General features: G+C 41.9%; 1 protein-coding gene across 5 annotated transcripts in view; it reads right to left on the bottom strand.

Annotated features, from left to right (window-relative positions):
* The window catches only part of FER1L6 (fer-1 like family member 6), a 213,970-nt gene that overhangs the window by 180,468 nt on the left and 12,858 nt on the right, over positions 1–20,644 (bottom strand). For 2 of the 5 annotated variants that reach the window (XM_077944010.1, XM_077944011.1), the window contains exon 1: positions 5,526–5,713. The exons of the other annotated variants lie outside the window; for them this stretch is intronic. The gene's annotated coding sequence lies outside the window, so the exon portion shown is untranslated. Of the gene's footprint in view, positions 1–5,525; positions 5,714–20,644 lie in introns of those variants that run through there. 5 annotated transcript variants of the gene reach the window in all.

Here is a 20,644-nt window from a genome sequence, read left to right as displayed (position 1 = left end):
CACAATAGCAAAGACTTGGAACCAACCCAAATGTCCATCAATGATAGACTGGATTCAGAAAATGTGGCACATATACACCATGGAATACTATGCAGCCATAAAAAAAGATGAGTTAATGTCCTTTGTAGGGACATGGATGAAGCTGGAAACCATCATTCTCAGCAAGCTATCGCAAGGACAAAAAACCAAACACTGCATGTTCTCACTCTCTGTGTGGGAATTGAACGATGAGAATACTTGGACACAGGAAGGGGAACATCACACACCGGGTCCTGTCATGGGGTGGGGGGAGGGGGGAGGGATAACATTAGGAGATATACCTAATGTAAATGATGAGTTAATGGGTGCAGCACACCAACATGGCACATGTATACATATGCAACAAACCTGCACGTTGCACACATGTACCCTAGAACTTAAAGTATAATAATAAAAAAAAGTCAATTGTACCTTTTATACCAAAAACAAAGAATTATAAATCAAAATTGGAAATAAAATATTTTATAATAGCATCAAAATTCAAAAACTCAGGAATAAGTCTAAGAAATACAAATAAGACCTATACTCTGGAAATTACATAATAAGATGAATGAATGAATATTCTACGCTTGTAGATTGGAAACTGCAATGTTAGAAAGAGGTCAAACTTCCCCAGTTTGATTTGGAGATTATTTACTATATTTGCTTTGTAAAAATTTTCAATTCATACACTTAGGATTTGTGAGTATGGCTTTTTATGTTTATATGTTATGCTTCAAGATTTAATTTTTAAAAAGAATAGATTTTCAGACTGAACGCCCTGGCTTTGAGAATCAGTTTAGCCACATGCTAATTATGCAACCTTGAGTAAATCCTTAACCTCGCTGTGCCTCAGTTTCTTCATTTGTAAAATGGAGGATGAGTTATGTCTCTCTTACAGGATGATCAAGGATATCAAATGAGATAATAGAGACAACATACTGTTTGTAAACACTGAAGTGTTACATCCTACACATGTTAATTAAATTTAAAAACCAACTCAACCTACTATGAATGTCTCTTAGGGTTCTCCACACTATAGCCTCAGTTCACCAACGCAGCACTTGACCTTCAAACCCTGTACTCCAGTCTGATGGACAGCTCCTCCTAAACTCATCACACTCTCTTGTCCATGAACCATTGCTCACCGTAGGCCTTCCATTGAAGGCGACTTCTCCAATCTCTACATAGCAATACCCAAATCTTTCTCCTAGGCCCAGCTCAACTGCCTCCTTTGATGTGATATGTTCTCCAATTTTGCAATGGAGCAACAAGTCACTCATTCCTCTGGACTCCGCTAGCACTTTGTTCTTATCTCTATTATATACTTATCACGTGGATCATTACAGTTACTTGAAAAAACAACCTTCTCCTTTATTAGATGCTGAGCTTTTGAAGGCAACAGTCATGCCTAGTTTACATATGCACCCTCAGTATCTAGCACCATGCCTGGCACATAGCAGGGCCCAATGAATGTTGGATTATGGATAGATGAATGGACAGATGGAGTCTACAGACAGAAAGCTCCACAAGAATTCAATGGAAGTTCTTTGGTCCTATTTAAAAATGTATCACATAACAAAAAAAGAGTTAAAATCATTCCAAGTCTGAGAACACAGGCAGAAGATAATAATCCTAATATTAATCTTGGAAATGAGGAGAAAAAGGAAATTATTCACTCTGGGGCCTGAAAAACAATTTGTACTCTGTTAATAGAGCAGCAGCTCTGGCTGTCACCCAGCCTCAGTCTCCATCCATTTTTAAAAATCATTTCGTTTTCTAATGCAACCTCCTTTTTTCTTTCTCTTCATCATACCTACTTTTTTTTTTTTTTTTTTGAGACTGAGTCTTGCTCTGTCGCCCATGCCAAAGTGCAGTGGTGGGATCTGGGCTCACTGCAACCTCCACCTCCCAGGTTCAAGTGATTCTCCTGCCTCAGCCCCACAAGTAGCTAGGACTACAGGTGCGTGCCACCACACCCGGCTAACTTTTTGTATTTTTAGTAGAGACGGGGTTTCAACATGTTAGCCAGGATGGTCTCTATCTCCTGACCTGGTGATCTGCCTTCCTTGACCTCCCAAAGTGCTGAGATTAGAGGCATGAGCCACCGCACCCAGCCCCTAGATACCTTTTATTGGTTGGCTATTTCTCTACAACCAGTCCCTTATGGTCATTCAAAAAAAAGTACACAGAGCCTTGTTGCATTCCAGGCACTGCACTAGGCCCTGCCATTTTGGTCAAGAAGAGATGAAATAATAAAGTCATTTCTATGTCTGACTTTGTGCAGAATGACTACAGAAAAAAAGGTTGAGTTCAAGTAGGAGTTGGAAAACATTCAGTTGTTTGAATGGGGAAGGATTCTAATAATAAAGTCCAGGTGCCTCCACCAAGGGTTCAGATGTGGGAGGAAGAGAGGGAGGACTGAGTATGTAACCAGGAGGCCCAATGTGGCTACCACCACTCCTCTCATACCTGAGGGGATCCATTTTTATGTTTTACATATTAAGGAGTTTGAATAATATGTGAATAAACTTAAGTTTGAAAGTTTGAAAACCACCAATCAAAACCAACCTGTTCAGCCTGGGCACAGTGGCTCACACCTGTAATCGCAGCACATTGGGAGGCCAAGGCGGGAAGATCACTTGAGGTCAGGAGCTCGAGACCAGCCTGGCCAACATGGCGAAACCCTGTCTCTACTGAAAATACAAAAACATTTAGCTGGGTCTGGTGGTGTATGCCTACAATCCCAGCTAATGAGGAGGCTGAGGCAGGAGAATCACTTGAACCCAGGAGACAGAGGTTGCAGTGAGCCAAGATCGCCCCACTGCATTCCAGCTTGTGCGACAAAGTGAGACTCCATCTCAAAAACAAACTAACTAACTAACCTGTTCATTAAACAGATAGCAAAATTGAGGTCCAGTCTAGAGAAAAGAACGCACCAGTTCAAGGTCATAAAATCTGTTCATTGGAAGAGCTAGTACTTCTGGATGTTCCCTTATCCTGTGTTTAGCCACTAGGAATGCTAAGACCTAAGCAAGCATCAACCCCCCTACAACGCTTCCTCTCTAAACCTAGGCCAGGTGACCTGTGATAACAGATACACTTTGAATCCCATTCAGTCAAAAATTGACTTTTTTTCCAATAGAGTTTCACTTCAGAACTCCTATACATTACATAAAATGTTCCAAGGGGTTAAAAGTGACAGTCTAATTATTTTTCTGTATATACTAAAGATGTATGAAAGGAAGTTCATATCTGTTAAAAGCAAAAGCAGTTCAATGTTGAAAATGAATGACTATGTTATTTCAAATGTGACCTGCAAAGGATCTGACTTTCTTTGCATATTTAAGTTCTTTAATAGCTTCTATAACCAAGAGGAGGAAAAATTTACTTCACTCAAGCTGATTAGTTCCAAGAATAAAAGCTTTAATTAGCACAGTCAAATGAAGCTCTCTAAATCAGTTAAAACTTGCAATATAATGAGGCAACTCAATGCAATTGCTCACAAACAGCTTCCAATCATCCATACCTCAGACATGACTTTTAAAAAGTCTCCACCAGAAATTTATTGCTTCAGTTTTCATTGATGTCCTGCATAGAAAAAAATAACCCTGAAGGCTCATCTGTCAACCCATGCAATCAAACATCACTTTGAAGGCATTTTGGAGAGGCTTTATAAAACAACTTATCTTCAGTGAGCCTTTTGTGTGAGATTTACAGGGCCCCCACAACAACAGAATCCCATCAAACCTTCTCTCCCTCTCTGCACCAAGGTTCTGCTCAGGTTCTTTATAAATTACTTTTGCAGAAGCTGAAGTTGGAGCTTCTTGAACAGGGGGAGGAGCTCAGTCCTGTCAATTTCTCCAGGAGTCACTATCCTTGAGATTTCAGCCTCAGCTCAAGGTCAAGATGTAATGATTCCCAAACACACAGGAGCTTCCCAGTCCAGTCCTCTCAGTCTCAACTTGGAAACACAAAAGGAGGTCTAAAGTCATGGCTGGTCTCAGGCCTTGAACTCAGGGAACACAATAAAGATTTGCTACTGAAGATGATAAACTCACCAACTGCACAAACAACGAGGAAAGCTTCATTGATCCCCAATCTATGATGGGAGCAAAATCAGAAATGGAGAAATCCATATATTGCACTTACACATAAACGTGATGCAACACTTCCCGTACCTGCTTAAAAGCTCAGCCTACAGAGAGACATGTGTCACACATGTAAAACAAGGAGAAGGATGGAGCCAAGACCCTGAGTAGATAAATTGTGCCTACAGGTCCTATTCGTACAACGCTTTACACTCCTCCAAGCACTTTGCCATATATGGAACTCTAGCAGAAGCCCTGCGAGGGAAAAGGAGGCTGGCAGTATTTTCACAGCATACTGGGTAAGACACAGGCCCAGGTCTGGTTACCCTCTACCTCATATAGTGTGTGTGACCCAGAGCAAAATGCGTAACTTTTCTATGCTTGTACTTCCTCATCTGTAAGATGGGTATCAACTAGTACCTACCTCATAGAGTGCTAAGGATTGAGAGTGTGTGTGTGTGTGTGTGTGTGTGTGTGTGTGTGTGTGTGTATCACTTAGCTCCTGGCATATGAAAGAAAATAGTTACTATTCTTATTTGAAGACAAGAAAACAGGCTCTGAGAGGTTAGACAACTTGCTCAAAGTTACCCAGTTATGAATTGGCCAAGCTGAGGGCAGAGCTGGGTCTTCTTGTTATTGACTGAATGCTTCTCCTTCTACACCACACTGGGATTGAGCCAATATACAGTTGTTCATTATATATTTGATAATAAAATGGATGACTGTGTGTGTTAAATATATATTAAATATATAATATATATAATAAGATGAATATATTTGTTAAATATATCTAACTAATATATTCATTCATTTTATTATCATTATTCAAGTTGCTCTGGGACAGTCATCATAGCTACCATTCACTGAACATGTAGAATGAGCCATGCATTGGGCTAAAGGCTCTATATACCTTTTTTTCCACTTAATCCTTCCATCAGCCATCTGAATGGGGTGTTTAATCTCTTTTTCAGATAAGGAAATTGTAGTCTAAAAGGTTAAGTAAACTGCCTAAGGTCTCAAGGCTTCAGTAAAACCGTGACCTGTCAGATCTCTCTTCTGTGTTACCTCCCAGATATCCATCACAGCCACCATTTTTCAAGCACCTAGTTAGAGTAGGGTACCATCCAATCCCCACTTACCAAATACAGAACACCTCACCTCGGGAAGGTTAGGGAACTTGCCTAGAGCCACACAGCAGTCTGACACCCAAGCCCAGCCTCTTTGCCCTCTGTCTGCATCCTCACCCATGATGGCCCAGGTTTCTAAGGACAAGCAGAAGAGTGGCATCTCCAAGGGCTTCCAGAAGCCCAGGCTGCAGCAAAGGGTGTGGACAGAGTTCAGTAATGAGAAACAGAGCAACAGACCTCACCTCGACCAGCAAGGCTCCTGACTGTGCCCAGAAGCACTCATACTCACCAGTTCCCTGGACCCCAGGAGGTTGGCCCAGCAGGAAGGGCAGCAGCCACCACTGTCTTGGAAGAAGGAAAGCTCCCCTTGGGAATTCAGCGGTTCAGTGGAGCACAGCAGGCTACCTCCCAGGAAACGCCCTTTCTGTGTGTGTGCGCCTGGCAGCTCCCTATCTCTGTTTGAAATTGAGTGCCCTCTGTTCGGGTTGGCTGCCAGAACCCAACTCTGATCGGCAAACACAGAAGCTCAGAGCAGATCTTGAGAGGAGGGGCCGTCAATAGGTTTTATTTCAAGTCAGGTGCAGGTAATTACAGGTTGATTAAGACTCAAAAGAGCCCCAGCTCCAGACAGTGTCAATGCGCTGGGTCCAGCCACCATCCAGACATACTTGGATTTTCAATCATGTTCACCACCCCCTGCTCATGATTTTATGGTTCATTTCACTACCATGGTTAACATTTATTGAACGCTTTACTTTTGGCAAGTTCTAGCTACCTTTACAAGTGTTATCCTATACAAGCTCCACAACAGCCTTCAAAGGCAGTATTGCTATTGTACCCAAAGTACAGATGACAAAACTGAGCCACAGAGAGATTGGCAAGTGCTGGGATTTGAACTGAGGCCACCTGGCCCAAACGCCTGTGCTCTCCAGCCCTCTAGCCTGCCACCTCCACTCTATGGCATATCTTTGGGACCTGTATTCTGAGGCTATTTCAAAAAGGTAAAGTTTACCAGGGAGAAAAATGAATAAAATAAGTCATTTGGATGGGTCAAATACCTCTGAAATCACCACCTGTAGTGAACTGAATGGTGGTGCCCCTAAAGATATATCCACATGTTGAAACCTGTGAATGTGTCCGTATTTGCAAAAAGAATCTTTGCAGATATAATTAAGGATCTTGAGAAGAGACTCTCCTGGATTACCTGGTGAACCCTACATCCAGTGACAAGTGTCCTTTTAAGATACATAAAAGGAGAAATCACACAGAGAGGAAGACATTGTGAAGATGGAGGCAGAGATTGGAGTGATGCAGCCACAAGACAAGGAACAAAGGAGCCACCAGAAGCTGAAAGAGCCAAGGAAGGATTCTCTCCCATGGTCTTCATGATCCTACCAACACTTTTGACTTCAGACTTCTGACCTCCAGAACTGTAAGAGGATGATGCTGTTTGAAGCAGCTATGTTTGTGGCACATAGCCAAGGCTGTCCCAGGAAAGGAATACGCTGCCCCTTGTCCATTCCTCTAGCACTTCTTTATGGTGTCATGGAAAAGGAAATGCTGGGCACTCTCCATTGTGTACCTTTGTGTTTTAGGTATAGTGCTGGTACAAGAAGAGGACCTAGCGGTGAGGGCTGAAAGGCCACCCCTGTGGGTCGGCAATTGTGTGGGAGCCTCTAAAGTGCAGAGCACTGAGGTAGGAGGCAGCATGCATTGTGGGGAGGGGTTGGGGAGAAGGTTCTGCAGGTGCAGACTAAGCAGTTAAACAGTAGCTCCCGAGGCAGCCTCATCAACATCCCCCACTGAGCTGCCATCCTCCACTCCATACGTATCATAAAAAGACACACAAAGGAAGGGGCGTGGGCTCAGGGGTTCACAAACAGAGTGGGTTCCCTAGTGCATCCCTTCCTGCATTTTCCATCATGATAGAGTTGATTCCACTCAGAATCAAAGATGGTCAGAGTTGTTGAATTCCAACCTCACATGTTACCTCTGGGGGAAGTGATTATTTAAAAGATGAGGTGGTCCAAGCGTACACAGCTGATCATGGCACTGCAAGAGCTGGAACCCCTAATCCGGTACCCATTCAAGGCAGCCAAGCCTCCTTCCCTTGTCTGCTGTTCTTTAATTCTTCACAAAAACAAGATCCCATGGCAACTCTTATCAGAGCTCAATAACCCCACGGGGTCCAAAGCTTTCCAAAGTTCAAATCCCACTTCCCAGAATTTAAGTTTATTTCTCCCTTCATTTTTCTGCAGAATTATATCCTTACCATGATGCTACTGTGTGTGATCCAGATACAGTACACATATCAACAGAAATCATCTCGCTACACAGTAGACATTTAATAAAAAGGATTATTGATGGCACAGCACAGGGAAATACCAAATGGGCAACCGTGTAGCCTAATCTCTCTGCTACATCTCCTACTGCATCCCTGTGGTTTGCTCTGTTCTGACCACACCACCTTCCTTCAGTGACTTGACTGGAACATGCTCCCTCCCTCCAGATCTCTGCACATGGTCCTCTCTGCTAGAATCCAAATGCCCCTCACATACCTCTTTCTCTGGTTAACACTGTCCCATCCTTCATGGGCCACTTAACATCACATTCTCAGAAAAGTCTTCCCTGATCTCCACGCTTTCCTCATCAGACTAAGCAGGTCCCCTGGCTCAATCTAAGCTCCCCAGGTTCCCAGAGCTTTTTCCTTTTATCACTCATCATAGTTTGTAATTTTATTTATGTGGTTTTTATTCCATTACTGTTCACTTTCATTATTAGACAAAAAGTTTCATTAGGGCTTGAGTTGGTTTGCCCTTATCACCCCAGCAACCAGCATGTAGTAGACATATGTAATTCATTCCTAGGTTCACTCCACAAACGTTTATTGAACAAAACACCAAGCTGGTACAAATAAACGTACAAAAAGAAACAGACAAAACTACCACCCATCAGGAGATTAGAGCCAAACAGAAGGGCTACAGTCAACACTTTGAGAATTACCCCATTACAAATCCCCTCCATGTCTTTCCTTTCCCTCTTTCCCAGTGCTTGTGCCTTAAACATTTAGCCCTGACTAGGACATTCCCAAAACTGAGGAAGGATGAGTTGGTAAAACTCAAAGCAGTCAATGCAAACAGCTCTGGAAAATAAACTTCAGAGGTAGCGGGTGATGCCCTACAAGTATCTAGGATAAAGTTTGGGAATTTTCTTTACAATTCAATTAACATCAGAATTATTTTAGAGATGCAAAAGAGAGATCATATTACAAAGCAAAAAGATGTGAAACTCTGACCGGGCGCAGTGTCTTGTGCCTGTAATCCCAGCAGTTTGGGAGGCCAAGGTAGGTGGTTCGCTTGCGGGCCAGGAGTTCAAGACCAGCCTGGCCAACATGGCAAAATTCGTCTCTACTAAAAATACAAAAATTAGCCAGGCATGGTGGCACGTGCCTGTAGTCCCAGCTACTCAGAAGGCTGAGGCAGGAAGACTGTTTGAACCTGGGAGGCGGAGGTTGCAGTAAGCTGAGATCATGCCGCTGCACTCCAACCTGGGAGACAGAGTGAGACTCCGTTTCCAAAAAAAAAAAAAAAATGTTGTGAAACTCTTTCCCTAGCCCTCTTCCCTCTGCCAGGAATAATACCCTTACCATGAACTGCTACACAGGATCCAGATACAAGGGCAGATGATATCAACAGAAATCCCCTGCCACCCTCCCCCATGCTCTGCCTCCTGCCAGAAGGAATGTATTTCAGTGTCTACAATTGTTATCCCACGTACAGCCTTAGTCACAGAGTGTTTCCTTGCAGAACTCACAACAGTTGTTATTGTAATTTAACAAACATTTGATGAGTGCCTATTAGATGCCTAGCACTGTGGTTGGCCTGTGGGAAATCCAGGGCAATGATGAATAAGACAATGCCTTTGGGTCAAGAGCACAGTGCCATGCTAGCAGCTGATACACTTGAAAAGCCTTCAGCCACCCCATAATAGTCCTCTGTGTTTCTGGAATGCTTTATAAGTTGCAAAGAGCTTTCATTTGTAGCTATGTGAGGAAGAAAGGACAGGTCCCCCATTTGATACAGTAACTGTTTAGGTTCCAGAAGCCTTGAGTGACTTATTCTAACAAGGGGTACAACTGGAAATAGGGGTGGTCATGAAAATATGCTGCTCAATCTCCAGCTACAGGGAGCACACACTGACTGACAGCTCCAGCTGCTGAGTCTTCCTGCCGGTCACTGCATCACACTGAGGCCGTGCATCCTGTGGGCTAAGCACAGCAAGCAAACTAACTCAAGCCCCTTCCTGCAAGACATGGGACTCCTCTAATGGGAGACTTGAGACACAAGACTCCCCAGCAACCTGGAGGAAACTTTCTTTGAAGATTCTTCCTATGCAATTTTCCTTCCTTCCTCCTCTGTCACAGGTGTCAGACCCACAAAGCCTAAAGGCCCTTCTTGCTTCTCCTGCTCCTTCCCCTTTATGCTCCCCAAATAAATCTCCAGCACTCCAGCAATGTCATCTTGGAACCTGCTTTTTGGAGGACCTAACAGCACTCTAATTCAGATCTTGGGATTCACAAATAGACCTTCCACTAATAAGGAGGCTCCATTTTGGAATTGCATTTTGAAAACACTGGGGTAAACCTGGTTTCCTAGGACTTCTTAGACTCAACAATATGTAATAAAATTCATCAAAAATACAAAAGTACCACAGAATGTCATGGCTCCCAAACTGAATGGACAAGATGTTTTCTTTAGCTCACCCCAGTGGAGACTGGAACATTGGTTTTTCAGAGACCACAATTTGAGAAATGCTAAGCCATACCTTCCAGCAAGTACAAACCTATGCTTCTCTTGGCATCGCTAAAGAGCCTCAAAACTAAGGGTTTGATATTTTCTTCCCGTGCTATGCTCAGATGAATGTGAAATGCAATTGCTGAAAAGCAGGCACAAAAAAGCAAGTGACTCAGGCAACCCTTGAACAATGTACTCTTCCCTTGAAGAATAGAAAAGTAATTATCCTTTACATTAAAGCTTTGCTCCTATTTTTAGAAAATGTGATACTTTTGGATATTTGAAATAGGTGTCATCTCAAGCGTCAGGTAAAGGCTGGGCACCATGGCTCACACCTGTAATCCCAGCATTTTGGGAGGTCAAGGCAGGTGGATAGCTTGAGCTCAGGAGTTTGAGGCCAGCCTGGGCAAGAAGGTGAAACCCCATCTCTACTAAAAACACAGAAAATCAGCTGGGTGTGGTGGTGGGTACCTGCAGTCTCAGCTACTCAGGAGGCTGAGGCACAAGAATCGTGTAAACCCGGGAGGCGGAGGTTGCGGTGAGCCAAGATCGCACCACTGCACCACTGCACTCGAGCCTGGGCAAAAGAGAGAAACTCCATCAGAAAAAAAAAAAAAAAAAAAAAAGTTATTTAATAGTTAAGACCCTTGTATCAGGATCACCATTTTAACCGACAATGGTCAGGTAAAAGGAGGAGTGAGAGAATAGATTGGGTCTGATCTCTGACCTAGGTATCTAATAAATAGAAGCTTTTATCAATTGTCAGTGGCTCCCTGGAGAACTGGTTCAGAAAGTTTTGAAGCTGGGATAGATTATTTGTGTCTGCTATGGGCAAGATAAAAAAGAACAGTGGTGTGTGTATTTGCTGACTCAACTCCTGAATATCCCCTGGAGTGTGACTTTCGACAGCTTGAATGCTACATATCTGCTTGTTGTATTAATAGTCACCCTCTGAACAACTGGAGGACCAGAAAATGCCAGGTGGCTGTGTCCAAGTAAATGAAATGTTGCAGTACCCTTAATTTGCCTTAGAAAATTCAGCACTGTTCACAAAAAAAAAAAAAAAAGCTGCAATTATCTTTTATCTAAAAACGTCAATGTACTTTCTAAACTCTGAGAGCAATGTCTTAATTAACTCAGCAGATAATATCAAGGACCTTAAAAATTGGGTAAAAAAGTAGGACACCACACCGTCGCGGAGGAATCAGCTGCTCTGCATACTATCCCCGGGATTTAGCCTTCTCATTGAACTTGTCCCCTGAGCAATGTGGTCTATCTTCTGGTTCTATGCTTGAAACAATGGGTTGGGGGATTCAGAGCAATTTCAAAGTGTATGGACCGTTCGCTTAGGCTGTTGGCATTCCTCCTACAGTAATATCAGATCCCATCATACTGAGAGGTTATTTTTCTTCCCATCCTAATACGCAGGCTTATTCACTCCTTTCCACACCCTCAGCTAACATTGCACAGCTGTTTGAGAAACCCTTGCCAAGTGAAATGCAAACCATCAAGAAGTTCCCAAACCTAGGAAATGCTTTGGAAAAACATTTTCCGATTTGATTTGGGTTTTTTTTTTTTTTTTTGCATTAGCCAGTTCACAGGATTTTAAACTCATCACTTTCTCTACTTTCCTTCTACTGGCCCCTTTACTGTGCATTCCCATCTCTACAGACATGACAGCACCAAGAATCAAAATTAGTGCAAGGCAAACATAATCTTATAGTTGGTCTGTTGCTCTCATCATATTGCTCATGAAGTAGAGTAAAAATCACCAGATAAAATCATTTAACTTGCGGTTTTAAATACCATATGCTTTCTGTCTTCCATCACCATGGATACTGCCAGGAGGTGTGCTGAGCAGGTGTTCAGGAGCCTGCACTTCTCTGAGCCCATGCGTCTCCCGATCACCAGCAGGGTCTGCACCCAGAAACCTCTCACAGACAGCAGTGACTATCCTACGATACATTTCTAGGCACTTCAGTGATGGATAAGGCCCGTCAACAACCTGCTGTTTTTGCCAAAGTTCAGAGAGGTATTTGCCAGTGTTGAATCTGCACTTTGATTCTCACATTCCTAGTTTTGTAAACATTTAATCAGCAGAGGTAAGACACTTTAGTTCAATTGCTCTCTTAAAATGAACGTGGAATATCTTATTATCCCAGAAACTAAGGAAGTGCTCAAAAGCTGTTAGAGAAATGTCAAAAGGACATAGCCAAACTGAAGGGGCTCCCTCTGGCAAAATGAGGCAATTTGAATATCAGGATAAATAATAAGAGTGCATAACACGTTAAATAGACAATCCATAAGCTCGTACTGATGATAAAAAGGGAAAGGGGGTTGGAAAGGAGAGGCAAGGAGAAGTATCTTTTTTACATGGAGGAAATAGTAGAAAAAAAAAACTGAAGCCACCATTTTACAGTCTTTATAGTGATCATTAATTAGCTAAGAATCACCAATGAAGGCTGTATTAGTCCTTTCTATAAAGAACTAGCCGAGACTGCATAATTTATAAAGAGATTTAATTGACTCACAGTTGTACAGGCTTAACAGGAAGCATGACTGGAAGCCCTCAGGAAACTTACAATCATGGTAGAAGCAAGCATGTCTTACCACGGCAGAGCAGGAGAGAGACAGTGCAAGGGGTTAAGTGCCACACACTTGTAAACCATCAGATCTCATGAGAACTCAATATCATAGAACATCAAGGGGGAAATCCACCCCCATATCCAATCACCCCCCACCAGGTCCCTTCCCCAACACGTGGGGATTATAATTCGAGATGAGATTTGGATGGCGATACAGAGCCAAACCATATCAGAGGCTAAAACCATTGGATGAAAGGCTGTTGGGAGCAATCTGGTGGTACCACTTAATCAAATGATCACACTGATCCACAATAATGAACAAATTGATATCACATGCCTCCTCCAGCCAACCATTGAGAACATACCATCCAAGTGCTTCTCTAGGGAAAAAAAAAAGTTCAGCCTGAATCTACTTATAAAGAAATAATCAAGCAAATATAAATTGAGGAAAAAAAATCTGCTAAAGTCTCTAAAATGTCAACGCTGACTCTCTAAAAATGTCAATTTAATGAAGACAAAAGCAAAAAGCTGGGAGAACTGCCCTGTATTAAAGGAGACTAGAAACATTGTGACTAAGTGCAACACACGATCTTTGTTTGGATCCTGGACCAAAGATGTAAATTCCCTTACCTATAAAAGACATTGTTGGAACAAATGGAGAAATCAGAACATGTACCATATTAGATAATGGCACTGCATCAAGAGTATCAATAGTTAACCCTGGAGGCAGAGGTTGCAGTGAACTGAGATCGAGATCGTGCCACTGGACTCCAGCCTGGGTGACAGAGTGAGACTTTGTCTCAAAAAGAAAGTATCAATAGTATAGTATTATACTAATTTCCTGAGTGTAGTGTAGTGAGTATTGTGGCCAAGAGAATGCCCTTGTTCTTAGGAAATGATGAATAATGAATTATTTGGTGATTATGCATTATGATGTCTATGACTAAATGGTTCCGAATAAAAGCAAGGACATAGAGAAAATAGAAAACAGATGGGGAAATGTTAACTACCGTATCAAGGTAAAATGCCTACGGGTGTTTATTACTCTATCTTGAAACGTTTCTGCAGATTCTCAAAATAAATATCAATTTTTAAAAATAAAACTTCATGAGAAAAAGCTGGAAAACAAAGCGAGGAAAGTAGTGAAACTGGATAAGATTGGGAGAAAGGGAGGCTGGAAATGGCCACTGTGCCTTGGTTCTAGATCTGAGTGATAGTTACATGACTTCACTTCGATCGTTTATTTAGCTGTTCATTTTTGTTTCATATACTTTTCCTCATGTTGCTCAATAAGAAACTGATTTTCTAAAATCTTGCCTTGTTCAATTATTTTCCACATTTTTTTCATCAACACACTCAGACCTGTGCATGTGTGTACATGCACTCACATGTGTGTGCACACATATGCATAGGAGCTGGGAGCTGCTTGCTATGTGCCAGACACTGAGTTATGCACTAAAACCTGATCCCTGTGACTGGCAGCTCATAGACCAGTGTGAAGCTACACACACACACACATACACACACACATACACACTTACAGAGAGAGAGAGAGAGAGAGAGAGAGAGAGAGAGAGATGCTATGATAGAAAGATCAGAATATAGGGGGAAGTGGGTGGGGAGCAGACTTCTCCAAGGGCATGTCAATTAACCATGGCTTTGAAAGATGAGGAGGATCTGAGCAACAGGACATGTTACTTTCTGCTCTGGTTTGGAACACTGTATTTACAGGATCCATTAATGACTTCGGTGACATCCTTTAGTGATGAACTTTAGAGTTGTCCAGAGCCCTCCAGTCAAGGAACAGCAACAGCTAGTCCTACACCCTTTGCTGAAAGATGCTCCTCTTCCTCAGAAAAAGTAACCCTCGGACACACCAGGTGCGGGTCAGGGGAAGGACTGATTTAATCAAGAAAAACCTGGGGCTCAGAGAGGTTGAATGGCTGGTATAAAATCAGGTCATTAATGGCAGAACCAGGCCCAGAACCTAGCCACATCCTGTTCTTTGATAGTTGACCCTTTACCTGTCTGTCTCCTCTACTAACCCATATCCTGCTGTACTTCCTAACTGCCCTTTGCCTTTGTAAACCAAGACGATTTATTTTTCTCACAACAGATGTGTACATAGCAAGTGAATAGCTTATTTGGTTGGCCTTATTTTGTCTGTAAACTTCTCAAGGGTAGAATTCATACCATTTTCATCACAGTAGCCTCATATGCATAAGCACAATATTTTGCAAATACAGGTGCTCAATGAATGTGTTTAATACTCCAACCCTCTAATTACAGATAAAGGAAAAGAAGCCCAGAGAACCTGTAAGTTGCCCAGGGTCCTACTGTACTTGCTGAAGGATCTAATTCTAGAAACTAGTTCTCCTTTTGCCCGGTCTTCCCCACCCACCCCTCCATTACACCAATGCTTTCCTGCTTTGGCTAATTTGAATGCCACCTTCAGGAAACTGCCAGATCCAAATCCCTCCTTCACCATTAACTTAATTTTTAAAATTAGCTCATCATTTATTTTTCAAATGAATTTATATTAAAACTTATGTTGTATTTTAAACAGAAAATGAGTTACACATGCCTTAAAAGAAAGTAACTTTAAGAATAAATATGGGGCCTGGCACGGTGGCTCACACCTGTAATCCCAGCAATTTGGGAGACTGAGGCAGGTGGATCACCAGAGGTCAAGAGTTTGAGACCAGCCTGGCCAACATAATGAAACCCTGTCTCTACTAAAAACACAAAAATTAGCTGGGTGTGGTGGTGTGCACCTGTAATCCCAGCTACTCAAGAGGCTGAGGCAGGAGAATCGCATGAACCCAGGAGGCAGAGGTTGTAGTGAGTCGAGATCATGCCACTGCACTCCAGCCTGGCCTACAGAGTGAGACTCTGTCTCAAAAAAAATAATAAAATAAAATAAAATACATATGATAGGGGAAGAAAGACACTGTTAAATAAATTGCAACTCTAATAGAAGCTGTTGCCTGAGATGGTTCTGAGTAAAAGGCCTATTATTCTCTCCTTATTCAAAAAAGAATTGGCAAGTTTTAGAGAGCTAGCGCTGTTAAAGATAATATTTCTTTTGCAAAAACAGAATTGAAAGATAATTTTCAAAATAATAACTTGCTTTTGTGCTTCAATATTATTTAGTTCCATGTTACTGCACTCCCTAAAATTATTGCTTATACCCCCAGCAGGATGTGTCCTGTAATTGGGAGACAGTTCTCTGCCTATATTTTTGTGTTAAGTGCCTTGACTGTTGAGATTTTAATATTTGCAACAAAAAGAAACAGAGACAACAATATTTGATAGCATATAATGAATTGTTGATGATGTCACTTGTAGAGAAATTGGGGATGGAAGAAAACTGCTCAGGCTCTGATCAATCTCACCCTTGAAAAAGAGAAAACAAAAAAAGCATTGTCTTTGCAGTTCAGTTACTAACAGGCCTTTCCTGCACTGGCCTATTGCAGTGGGTTGGGTACTTGGCAGTGTTGTGAGGGTTTCTTAACCCATATCCTGCTGTACTTCCTAACTGCCCTTTGCTTTTGTAAACCAAGACGATTTATTTTTCTCACAACAGATGTGTACATAGCAAGTGAATTTCAGTGGAACCAAGAGAGGTCCAGACACACGAATCCCAGATCAGATTCCTAGTAAACACCCCTCCTTGATCCCACAAAGAGGAAGTGAAAGAGAAAGAGAGCTGATTCTTCCCGTCTCCTACCAGCCTCCATGGAAGAAGCGCAGGCTGGTGTAAAATATATCCATTGACCATGCAGTTTTGGTGGATCTGCTGGTACACAAGACCCTGCCCTGGTTAATGGGCAGATTTACAACTTCCCATTAACATATCATCTTCCCCATGAGATACAATAAGAGATACCATGGAAAATGCAGGCAGGGCCTCCAAAGCCTCAAAGGATGTAGGTTTGCTGTTCTCGCCCTTATGGCTTTGGGGTCTCTTGATAACTTTAAAGCCTATCACCAAAGGATGTTTCCGAAGTCATTAATGGATCCTGTAAACACCATATTCAAAACAATAGCAGAAAGGACACGTCAAGAATAGCAGAACCGCAGTAGGGTGGAGGTGGGAGTCAGCCATGGGAGTCTCCAGGAAGATGCTCAACCCATGCCTCCTCACAAAGGCAGGTGTAGATGTGACCTGCATCCCAAGTCATCAGAGGCTCTCCTCAAACTACAAAGACCAAGAGCATGAACAGCAACATCTACTTATTAAGTCCTACCACGTGCCAGGTACTCTGCCCAGTGTTGTACATGCACCAGCCCCTTCCACCCTACAGCAATCCCTGAAGCAGGTACTAGTGTCATCTCTATTTTAAAGATGAGGAACCTGAGCAAGTTAAGCCACTTCCCTGGGGCCACTCAGACAAAACGTGGTAGAAAGGGAATTTGAACCCAGGCACTCCCTCTCTGAGCACAGGAGATTAGTCACTATGCTCGCCCGTCCAAGTCATGAGTGTCCATGGTGCTCACCATTAAGTCCTGCCCAGCTCAAATGAATAGCTCCTTCCTCTGCCCTCCAAATCCACTATGCATGCGTTTATGTGTATATCTTACGGCACTGTTGGTTCATTTATTCATATAACACAAATTTATTAAGTATCTTTATAGGCACTAAGAACACATGAGACAAAAAAGATAAAGTCAGGGAGGGAGGAAGGTGTCGTTATAAAAAATAGACATGGACAACATGTGGGATCCTTGTGGCAATGGAGCTATTCTGTATCCTGACTGTGGTGGCGAATATACAAACTAATGTGATAAAATTACATAGAACTAAATACACACATTCACATCCACACACATCCAAGAGTACAAGTCAAACTGGGGAAATCTGAATAAGATCAGTGGATTCTATCAATGTCAATATCCTGGTTGTGATATTTTTCTATGTTACCTTTGGGGAAAACTGGTTAAAGGGTACGTGGGACCTGTCTGTATTGTTTTTTACAACTGCATGTTATCTACATTTCTCAATAATTTACAATTATCTCAATAAAAATTTCAATTCTAAAAAAAGAAACTAATGCCATCTAGTAGGAAAATGTACAAGAGCCACAGCCCTGAGGCTAGGAATGACTCAGTCGTGTACATACTTATCTTGCCCACTAGATTGTGGTATCACTAAGGGTGGAACACGCGTCTCTTAGAAGGCTCCAGCCCTAGGGGAAAAAGAATGAAATAAATTTTCATGTGCTTTCATGTGCTTCCTCTCTCCCCAGTTCTCACACTTGACTTTATTTGATGGTACTGACCCCTCATGACAAAGACATCTCATGTACCCCAATGTCTTCCCTTCCTTGCATGTTACCCATCAAGGGCAGCCCTCAATACCATGTCTCCAATCAAGATATAAATGACAGAGTCAGCGTAGAGTAGTAGAATTGAAGGGCAGCAGAAAGACCACCAGCCCCAGAAAGAGGAGACCTGCCTCTGTATTAACCAAGTTAATTCTTCCTTGATGCAGACTTCCTCCCTAGAAAAGGGAAGAAACAGCAAGCATGAGCTCTGGCAGCTAAGAGGCACTAGTGTCCTGGAAAGAAAATAGGATTCTGGAACCAAAAGAGCTGAAGTTAATTCTCAATTCTACTAGTTACTGTCTATATCTCTGTGGATAAATTATTCAACTTCTCCAATTTTTAACGTCTACAGTTGTAAAGGCTGTTCTCCTTTCCCTACCTAAATGTGAAAACACTTTGAAACTCCAGAGCACCAAATGAAAGCCCTGCCCAGTTCACTGCTGCGTCTCATGCATGTGCATGGGGCAGAGTAGCCACTCAATAAAACAGGTGTTAAATGAATGAATCAACGAATCACATCACGGGCCTCCAAGTAAGACTGTATTCTTTGTTTCAACCACCCCCTTAACACCTCTCAAGTCAAGAACCTGGAACATTCCAGAGGACCTCTAGTCAGGACTTCTTTATAGCTCATCTTTTAATCCTCAGGAGACCTCATTCCCAAGGCCATTGGTGAATTCCAAACTCACTGATTCACACTGATGAGTTCCAAGCTCATAATAATACCTATTTCACTGGTAATTAAGTCACCCCCATTTCCCTTAAAAACACCTTGCCTGGGTGTGCCTCACTTTCTCTAGAAGGCTATTCTCAACAGTGAATCAGTTTAAGTAAATGATGACTCCTATAAGAATGACCTTGCAAATAACCCTATTCTACTGATAACTTTCAACAGTGAAGGGAGATATGTATGAAAGAATCTTATTTCCTTGTCATTATTCTCAGATTCCAGTTGTATCCATTGGATTTCTTAATTGCAAACCACAGAAACCCTCTCTGGCTTGATTAAACAGAAAAAGAATGTGTTAAAGGCTATGAAACCGTTTTCAGATTTTCAAGGAGGCGCAGAGAACCAGGCTCGAAGATTATAAAGCCAGGAACAGTGCTAACCTCACCACAGATAGCCCTGGGGAGACCCCACCTCTGGACACAGACACTGCGCATCCACCCCACTGGGAACTGGAGGATGCTGCAGAACCTCTGCTACTCCCCTCTCTAAGAAAACAAGCCTATTTGCCCTTCCCCACACCAGAATGGTTCACTTTATACCTGTTTATTTGTGCCACTAGCTTTACATTCAAAATCTCAAATGCAAGCCATCTGGTTGGTGAAGCCTGTGTAACATGCCTGCATTCTAGCTGCAAGGGAAGCTAGGAGCAAGTTTATGGCTTTTACCTTGGGAAGAATCTACAAACTGGAAAGGAAATTTAAAGGTGCAGAGCAGCCAAAAAGGAAAAGGTCCATTCTACCAATAAAAAACTTCAGTAATTCACCATCAGGCTACAGTGATATTAGTTCATCTAAGTACCATTTTTGCTCCAAAAAAAGTTGAACATATTAGAATATTCATCTATGTTACTTTTGTATGCAAAGGTAAGCATTTATTAAGATTTTGTAAGGAAAATATGAGAATTTTTTTTCAAATGCCAAAGATAATTTACAAATCAATGAAACCTTCTTATATTCCTGCTGATAAATTAACATTCCTGTCTAACTCTCTTACAATCATTTATAACAATTATATAAATAAAATCATCCATTATTCATGATATGCACATTGCATCCATTTCTGGAAAGAAAGAAAAAAACCATGAAAAGAAATCACCAGACAATAAACCCTGTGATATATAAAGTTGTAAGAAGGGATTCAGTAAAGCTTCATAAAGAACAAATCTTGTCAAACTAAACCAATTCAGCTCTCTAATGAGTTTCGAACATTGAGAAGAAGCAATAAATGTGGTCTATTTTTATTTAGTCAGGGTTTGGCATTCTGTCTTACATAACGTGAACATCAATAAAGTAAGATAATACCAGCCTGCACACCCAGCTATTAACTAGAAGTACAAATTCTAAGAAAAACATTAAAGTAAGATTTCTACTAAAACAAATGGTGCTGCTACAAAAAACCAGTGAAAAGGTTTTCAAAACTTAGGGTAATTATTACAAAATTTGACAAGCCAAAAATCCAATTTAACAAACAAAAACTGAACTGCTCCTTGGATATTTAAATACAAAACTGTGAATTCTATCAATGTATCCTGGCTACTCAAATGCCCCATGGTTTTCCCAAAGGGTCAGCACGGATTTTACTGTTGCTGAGCAGCCTCATTAGAAACCTGGATAACAGAAAGAAAATGTCTTTCATGAAGGCTCTTGCCTTACCTAGCAACTGCATTTGCTATTATTACTGACTTGCTGAATTGCTTCAGCCAAGTCATGAGTTTGGATACTTTTTTTTCCCAAAATGAGATTGGTCGTTGATTCTTGTGGAGCTATCTGACTCACTTCTAGGCCATAAAACTAGGCTCCCAAGAGACCTGCTTTTTTTTTTTTTTTTTTTTTTTTGAGATGGAGTCTTACTCTGTCACCCAGGCTGGAGTGCAGGGGCAGGATCTCAGCTCACTGCAAGCTCCGCCTCCTGGGTTCACACCATTCTCCTGCCTCGCCTCCCGAGTAGCTGGGACTACAGGTGCTCACCACCAC

This window comes from Macaca mulatta, chromosome 8 (genome assembly GCF_049350105.2).
Source record: "Macaca mulatta isolate MMU2019108-1 chromosome 8, T2T-MMU8v2.0, whole genome shotgun sequence".
In the NCBI taxonomy this organism is placed as follows: Eukaryota; Metazoa; Chordata; class Mammalia; order Primates; family Cercopithecidae; genus Macaca; species Macaca mulatta.
This window is presented reverse-complemented; position numbering and strand designations above follow the sequence as displayed.